Source organism: Macrosteles quadrilineatus, unplaced genomic scaffold (assembly GCF_028750875.1).
Source record: "Macrosteles quadrilineatus isolate MER2022 unplaced genomic scaffold, UCM_ALF_1.0 Scaffold_4__1_contigs__length_99947679, whole genome shotgun sequence".
Taxonomy (NCBI): Eukaryota; Metazoa; Arthropoda; class Insecta; order Hemiptera; family Cicadellidae; genus Macrosteles; species Macrosteles quadrilineatus.
In genome coordinates, this window is record NW_026542597.1 from 79,306,770 (window position 1) to 79,315,808 (window position 9,039).

Consider the following 9,039-nt stretch of genomic DNA (forward strand, 5'->3'; position numbering starts at 1 on the left):
TCCCAGTAGGCCAAGGTCAGGTCTTTGACCAAGAGTGCACGCATCACCTGTCACCTCGCCTGTGTCTGGTCCAGTGTCCTGAGTGATGACTCATCTGATATCGTTTGATTCACAACGAAACGAGGAAAGTCCTACAAACATATTTATGATAACCTAATCAAACGTAACCGCCGCAGCGCGCTGTATATCTACTTGGTGGAGTACATGTGGCTGCTAGCGGCGGCGACGCATTCAACTCAATACTTGCCGACATTGCTGCCTTCTGGGGAGGCACAACTTAAAGGCCGCTAATTGTAATCATATCATGTCAAAATTGGAAAGTACCGATAAGTCAATTAAAGTATGTTCTTTTCAATTACATGTAGTTATTTTTAGTCTACGGTAAAGAAAATCCGTTGTAAAATAAGTGGCCTCCGTATAATATGAAAGGACCAAAAAAACTAGCGACAACCTGAACATTTTTTTTTTTGGAATATAGTTTTATCGGGAGTCAAAGCTGACACACAGTCCTTAACATTGTGTACAAACTAAATTTTAAGCACTCAGGCGATTTCCTGGTTTTAAAAGTTGTGTTTTGCTTTTAAGCTTTTCCCTCCTAAAACTAAAATCAGCTGTTATATAGTTTTATTAGTTTATCGTCAGTGCTAGAAGGGAACTACTAGAAGACAGATGCACCAAACTTCTCATCACTTACAGAAAATATAAGGGATAAGATAATTTTAATCTCTACTATTATCAGAATTTCCTTACTTTTTAGTAAATTAATAAATTTCTTGGCTTCATTTTCTTTATTTTTATCTATATACAGTGTGGTAGAAAAGTCCCGGAACGGTTAAATATTTTAAAAAATAATGCAGATAGAGCTAAAATACTTGGTACAAAGTTACAGGGTATAAAACTCTATTTTAACACATATTCAGTGATACAATAACTCTTCAGGGGGACGTCCCACAAGGAGTCAGAAGAAAATCTTAATGGAAGCATAGGTAAATATGCACATCAAATTAAAGGTCTTTTTTAGTAGAATACAATGCCGCAAACCGCACTTCAAAAGGTTGATCCTGCGCAAAACGACAGTTGTTCAAAGATTCATTTAATTTACATTGCTAATTATATGCTTTCTCCTCAGGGGGCACAGCCCTAGGAATCGGAAGAAAATTGTTAACGTAAGAATAGGTCGATATGCACATCAAATTAAAGGTCTTCACTTTTAGATTACGATGCCGTAAATTCAAGCTCAAAAGAATGCCTGAGTAAAAAATGGCAGTCGTTTAAAGATTCAAAATGGCAGATTCAAGAAATCTTTGAACATCTGCCATTTTGCGCAGGATCAACCACAAGTCGATATGCACATAAAATGAATGGTCTTTGTTAGTAGAATATGATGCCACAAACTTGGACTCAAAAGAAAAACTGAATATAAAATGGCAGCCGTTTAAAGATCTAAAAAAGAATCTATTGATAATTCAGAATACTAAACCATCAGGGTCATTCCATATGAAATCAACCAATGGAACTTGAAATCACAGAATTCAATGATATTTTTTTTATAAGTTATACTATATTAGAGAATATGAAAAATACCAAGTTTTAGATTTTTTTGACTTTTTGTTTCTGAGTTATAAATTTTTGAAAATGAAAAAAATCGGCCGATTTTTGACACGTTTCGAAATCTTTAAATATCTCTAACTACAAAACCATTCAACTTAGAGAGTTCAAACTTGCACCATTTTCTTTAGAATTTCAAGAGTTACAATTTGATATGTCTCTTTAGCTTAGTAATAAAAATTTTCTAAAATCCAAAAAATGTTTTTTTGAAAAATCTTAAAATCGAAATGTTTATTTTTTTGGGGAAAAAACATGTTTTTTGTACTTCTTATTGGAGTGCATGTGCCAAATTTCAGTATGGTACCCATATGGGATCATATTTAAAAAAAATACTACTGTGTAGTTAAACAGGTAAAATGAACTCAAGTTTGTATTGACTATAGATGCATGACGTATCATAGTACTGTAATCTTAATAGGTTTGAGCAAAGACAAATTTATTGTGAAAATACATAATTATAAAGGAAGATCTGTATTATAGTGCAGTAAAATAAACTATAATAATGATACTAATAAAATAATAACTACATTGAATACCAGGCCTATGTCTGCCATTGTCTTTTGTAGCAAATTGTTCATAAAAAGTCATAATCAATCAATCAATCAATTAATCAATTAGTTAAGATGGGGACGCCACTATGTGCGTATTTTAACCCAAATATGAGTGAAGGATGAGTGTAGGATGAGTGGCGCGATCTTGTAGTCTTGTTAGTGACTAAGGCCGACATGTTCCTTAGACACAGCTGTTAATTAATAGCCCATACAGCTAATGGCAACTAAGGGACCTACAGTTTATAGTGGAATCCGAACCACATTTTTCCTTGTAATTTACGAATTGGTCTAATTATCAGGATAGTACTGCGGATAGTCGTAGTACTCACTAGTGCGGACGTTAATCCACACCAGGGAGCATCGCATCCACAGTGCATCCCTATAAATAAATATCCATATATACAGTCGATATGCACATAAAATGAATGGTCTTTGTTAGTAGAATATGATGCCAGAAACTTGGACTCAAAAGAAAAACTGAATATAAAATGGCAGCCGTTTAAAGATCTAAAAGGAATCTATTGATAATTCAGAATACTAAACCATCAATAAAGATGAAATCAACCATTAATACATGTTTCTTAGGCAAACAAAAAATTCACAGTTTTGCAAGCGAATTATTCTTTAATCTGAATTTGCTAAAAATAGCACTTCAGAAAAAAACTTACCGTGTTTTATTTCCTCTGTTATCACTCTTGATGACAAATTAAAAATTGTACCTCTGTTGAAACAACAATATCACTTAAAAGGCTTGAAAACACGTGCGGTACAATGTAAAAGTCGAGAAAGCCTGGACAATTTAAAATATTTTACCAAATAAGAAGAATTAATTGACATAGTAAGTACTGTATTTCTTGAGCAATCATTGAAAGAACCTATTTGTTAAACATGGAATCATAGGATAGTCACAGAACGCCACCAAGTAGAAGAAATAAATTTAAAAAAAAAAGAATTTACTATCGTTATTAACCTATATAATGAAGAACACGTCTACAATAATTATAAAGATTCCCACAAACAATGAACAAGAATGTTAGCTGAAGTGCTACTATTTTTGTAGAGAACATGGACTTAACTTTGTGATGATTGTAAAGGGGAAACCCCTCTAAAGGCTGAATTAAACTGGTACGGCAAGGACATTCAGACTACATTATCATCGACGAAGACCAACATGGACAACCTAATGCGGCTATTAGTGGGGAAACAATTGTATAATAGGTACAATAAAAGCCAGATCAACTTTTAAAAAATGATAAAATATTTACAAGAAATATTGATTAGGCTATATGGAACTGTTAGGTACATTGTGAGTATTTCCATTAGTTATGTAATCTATGAGTTGACTCTTTTAAACTCATAGGAAATTATGACTTTTATTTGTTTTTAAATAAGTTATTTCTTTTTAAATAACTAAATAAGTTATTTCTTTTTAAATAACTCCTTTACTTCTTTGCAAAATTGCTCGATTTCGAGCAACATGTACACTAGTTAAGTTTTATTTTCATATCTAAATTGTAAACTGTTAGGACACCATTCATGAATATAATATTATCGTTTTAATAAAAATAAATAAAACATCATTCATGTAAACCATTATTCCAACGTAGGCTGTAATAAACGTAGGCCTAATTGTTTTAATTACGAGGTCTCTAAACTTTTATTTACGAATTTTTCACGAAACAATTCTACTACCTATATAGGCACAGTGAAATATTTTGTGCTAATAGTCTTTGGTAACAAAACAAAATGATTTTGTTCAGGGTCTTGTTTTGAGAAGTGTTCATTATCATTAAAAATGTCTGTACCTACTAATACAACATTTTATTACTTTAGATAGGCCTAACAAAACGTGCAATACAAACAAACACAACTAGTTCAGATAGCAGTACATACTATAACCCCCAAGACATGCGCCACTAGGGTGACTCATGACCGCCGGCGTGCCATATCCCCTCTACCAGAGGTTCCGGCGTTTCAAAGTCGGCTTCAGTCCGCGCACCACATTGCCACTCTATCGTATTCCTTACTCGCTGGTTCGAATCCCCAACGGAAACTTTATTTTTTTGTCAAAGAATTTTTGAATGCCATTTCTTCTTAACGGTAGGGTGAATAGGCCTATGGGTAATTGTGAACAGGGGGAATTGTGAACTAGGGCTGTAATTTCTTGGGGTATTGTTGATTTGAGTAGAAATCAATGTTTTATGTTTATTTGGTTATTCGGTTTGTTTTCTAGGCCTTTACAGGATAAAAATTCTAGAAAGTTAAGCGCCGCTTAATATTTTTTTAGGTTGAATACAAGAAGTGGCGTTTTTTGTTGACAAACAAGTTGCGTAGACCTTAAAAATTATTTTTTGTGTGAAAAAAGTAAAAGTCAGATTGACATGAAAACCAGTCATTATGAAAGAATTTCAAATGTATAATGCATCATATATCCTCATACCCTCCATGTACCGGTAAGCAATTTTCTTTTTATTTTATCAAATTTACAATTACCCTCAATACCTATTTCACTATGTGGGGGTAATTGTGAACCTAATCTTGGGGCAATATTGTGAACGCTGTTCACTTTTATCCCACCTGTAATAGAAACATAGATTAGGCCTACTTACAAGTTTCCAGGTTGTGTTCCAGTTTTTGAGATGTAGGCGGACAGGACAGTTAGTAGGCATATCTGTTAGTGATTTGATTTCTAAATAGGTTAGTTTTTAAGGTTTTTCGAGATTAACAAACATTAACAAAATTTTTTAGTACAACTAATATTTTGTATAGGCCTAGCCTAAAAGGAAAGTGCCTAATTATTTTATCCAACCAAGGTAATTTAGTTGGTATCTTTTCTAATGGTTGATTGTTATTACAGTAGGATTTCAATAATTTTAAAATACAAATTTGTGCTCTTTCGTTAATTAAAGTTAGATTATTTTGTCATTTCCCTTAACACAGAGGATACATACGCGTCCGGTAACCAGACGTGGATTAGGCGTCCGGTAGTGACGTCACCGGGTTGGGGGGTCCCAGAACGCCATTACCACAACGATACGATGTTCGGTCAGCGTTGTTCGTGGTGTAGTGGATAGAGTGCTCGGCTGATATCCTAGAGGTCCCTGGTTCCAAATCCATTGGGTCCTTTAACTTTTTGTCACAGATTTTGCTTTGAATGTAATTTCTTCTTAACTGTATATCTTTTGTTAGAATTTTTGGCATTTATAATTTTATGTTATGAAGAGAATTGAACCTTCATTTGATTTTTTAATTATCAGCAAGTTTGGTTGGTTAGGTTAGGTTATGACAGTAACTGCCGGACGCCTAATCCACGTCCGGTTACCGGACGCGTATCCTCTGCGTTCCCTTAAATTTGTACTTTACTGTATCAAATAACTACTCTATATTATTTTCTCTTGTATGAGAATGCTATTTTACCCATTAAATACATTAATTTTAATTATTCTGACCATTTTTTATTATTTTTACATTTACCTGAATTTCTAACAATTTCAAAGTACCACAGAAAAATCTCATTTGCAAGCTTATTTTTGTCACACGCCATTGAAAGTGGGGAATTTGTGAACAGTTTGAATTAGTCTTTAATCGTGCAATTCCCCTCCTATGCTGTAGTATGTAACTTAATGTTTTCTCAACTGAGTTCACATTTACCCCAAAATGTTCTAGGCAATTGTGAATGCCATCCGGGCAATTGTGAATGCTGAGTAACTCCTTAACTAAATAGGGGATGAAATCGGCTTATATGAAATATTAAGCCCAAAATATGTATAATGCTATAACACTGATCACATTTTTAAAATTGCTTACAATTTTCTTGTAAATTGCAATTAGGCTATCTGTAAAATTCGTCAATGGTGTTCACAATTACCCACGTTGACCCTACATACTTTTGTTAGAATTTTTGGCATTTATAATTTTATTTTATGAACAGAACTTAACATTCATTAGTTTTTTTTTTTCATTATCAGCAAGTTTGGTTTGTTAGGTTAGGTTATGACAGTAGGCCTAACTGCCGGATGCCAACTTCACGTCCGGTTACCGGACGCGTATCCTCTGCGTTTTTTAAATTAACTTATTGTTTGTTGATACTGAACCATGGTGGAAGGAAAATACATAGGTAGTGTGTGCTATTCCTGTCATATGCTGACGTCACCCAGATTGCATAATAAATTCACCAGATTATATGCTATATATAGGTAAGTAGCCCATATGTTTGTTTTGATTGTTTTTAAAATTTTTCTAAATGATAAAATGGTGTTTGTAATCTGAGTGACGTCAGCATATAACGGGTAAGCACACCTCTATATATTTTCCTTCCACCATGATACTGAACATTATTTATTTAGGAAAGTACCACGCAGGTTAATTCTTAAATAATTAAGAATTTGTATTGACTCTTTCTTGCCTGAGTTATGACTATAATTTATACCATTGAAAGTTTTTTTTACTTAACTTAAGTTAATTAATGTTACCATGTTTTGGGTTTATTTGTGACTTTTCTACCGTCAATACTTATGAAAAAAAAAGATATTAAGTTAGTGTCATTTATTTTTATAATGAACGCACAACTGACAGAATAACTTACTTAATGATTCTAGGCTATATAATTCCATATGAATAGTACGGTACTTAATTTGGTAAATATTTGAGGGATTGCCCATTTTTAATCAACTTTTTGAGCTGTCCAACATAAGTCTGGACCTGTCAGGGTCGGTTGACAGGGGGTCTAGGCCCTAACTGTAGGCCTAGTGTTATTGGCCTCTGGAGACACTCAAATGAAAAAGTAAATGGGTCCTAGTTCTTACCGTGCCACCTAGGGTAATAACTATTCCAAGTTAGGCTACTTCCCTAACTTACAGGGAAATGCGCCAAAAATCAAATATACTAGAGGGTATAAGTACCGGTACTTACTAAATTCTAACTCTAAGTTACTGAGGTTCAACGATGAAGGCCAATAGGTACTTCAATACTTCACTTTGAAATAGTATTTTGAGTTTAGGCTACTTTACACAGTTTGTTACGTGAGTGAAAAACTAGTTTGCACATTTTTATTCTTACAGAAGTAAAAACTTTTTTTACAAACATTTTTGAAACTGAGCAATGAGCTAGGTACTATCTCTAGCTACACAGTAACTTACTTTCCTAACACCGAGCGGGGGATGTGGATATTAGTTCGTCTGCACCCGGTGCATGTACCAACAAAATTGGGCCTTCTGCAAGAGCACAATTCTCATTTTATACTGTGCGTCTTTTCAAATGCCTAGCCTCATTTATTACATTAGCCTAAGTTTAAGGAATATAGGTATTGAAAATAACTATTCACTTAGGCCTATGCAATTAATTATGTGATAAGATGTAGTGACATAGGCTAAGCTAAACTAGGCCTAGCATAAAACCTCTTCAAGATAGGCCAAGTCTTTACCCTTTTATAAGCATAGTTAATAGTGTAACAGTCAAACGTGTAATTGGTTTTGTGACATTCTACTTCACAAACTGCAATAAAGCTTATGTGAGAATCTTGCACACAAAATAATTCTCAAGATAGCGAACGTGTTTTATGTGGAAGTCATTTATCAATAATGGTACATTTAAGGTTCTAGTTCTGAGGTAAAGATGTATTTACCTTGCAATAAATCAATAACTGCATTTCAATGCGAGGAGCCTTAACTTAATCGATGTGGAGATAAGTTGAGTGCTCAGAAGAGTCCAAGTTTTAATTCCGACACAAATACGATATTGACATTTTTCAACAACCCACAAACATAACAGAAACAGAGATCACAATAATTTTCCCTTCCACTACCACCTCCACCAACACCATCGTTCACTTCACTCACCACACACCACCAGATCCCAGAATACAGTATGGTTCACAAAGAAACTGTGAATGGAATTTTAAGACTCCATTTCATTGGTTGGTTACTGTCAAAATACATATTCAGTCCAGAGGATTGCTCTCGACAATATTTCTTTATACTGTTTTTTATACTTTTAATTAAGTTATTATTTAACCAGATTTACATAAATGCATTGGTTACGTCAATTACAGTAATACATAAAATATATACACAAAGTACCTTATCCTATGCCATAAGCTATTTACATTTCGTAGAACCAATGAATATGCACTCATTATCCCCCACTGTCCGTTAGCAATAAACTCACCATCACGGACCTGGTAGTAGTATTTCAGATAATTTTACCATAGATAAAACGTTGGTTAGTCTATGATTTTACAAAATTGCCATTTTAGTGTGTTACGTTGATAAGGGACCGTCCAAATGCTACCTTACGTGTTTTTCGAAATATTTAAATCCCTCCCTTCACCCCTCGCAGGGCCGCCCCGGGGGCGGGGCTGGGCGCCACGGCTTGCGGGGCACCACGGCTTTGGAAGATAAAGAATTTAACAATCGGTAAACCGCAAACGAATATTTAAAGGTACGTTTTGCTTGGAGCGACAGGTGCGACGGTCGTGCAGCGACGACTGTCGCCGAGCGGCAGTCGCGGGGTGGTAGACTGTTTTGCTTGGAGCGACAACTTCTTTGGCGTCACGAGACGTGTTACCGTCAGTGCACCTAACCTCAAAAGTGCGAAGTATAAAGTCACTAAATAAAATCAATAAATTAAAATTCACTTAGTAAAACAGGTAAAACTTCCCATGTTAACCTTATGAGAAATGGAATTAATGAATCTTAACAGCTGTTTCAATTAAACAAGTTGGTTCTGTTCTATGATGTTCAATAGCATTAAAGTTACAAGGATTACCAACAGGGTGCAGCACTATTATTTCTTTTACATTTATGACAACAGCTAATTTGCAACCAAAAGGTGAGTGAGCGTAGCGAACGAACTTCAACCTGGAGGCGAGTTAGCGTAGCGA

The 9,039-nt window shown here is 34.6% G+C and overlaps 1 protein-coding gene across 2 annotated transcripts in view; it reads right to left on the bottom strand.

The window, feature by feature from the left end:
- The window catches only part of LOC128992587 (uncharacterized), a 56,035-nt gene extending 48,066 nt beyond the window's left edge, over window positions 1-7,969 (bottom strand). For both annotated transcript variants that reach the window (XM_054416235.1, XM_054416234.1), the window contains exon 1: window positions 7,783-7,969. The gene's annotated coding sequence lies outside the window, so the exon portion shown is untranslated. The remainder of the gene's footprint in view (window positions 1-7,782) is intronic.
- Window positions 7,970-9,039: the final 1,070 nt, after the last annotated feature.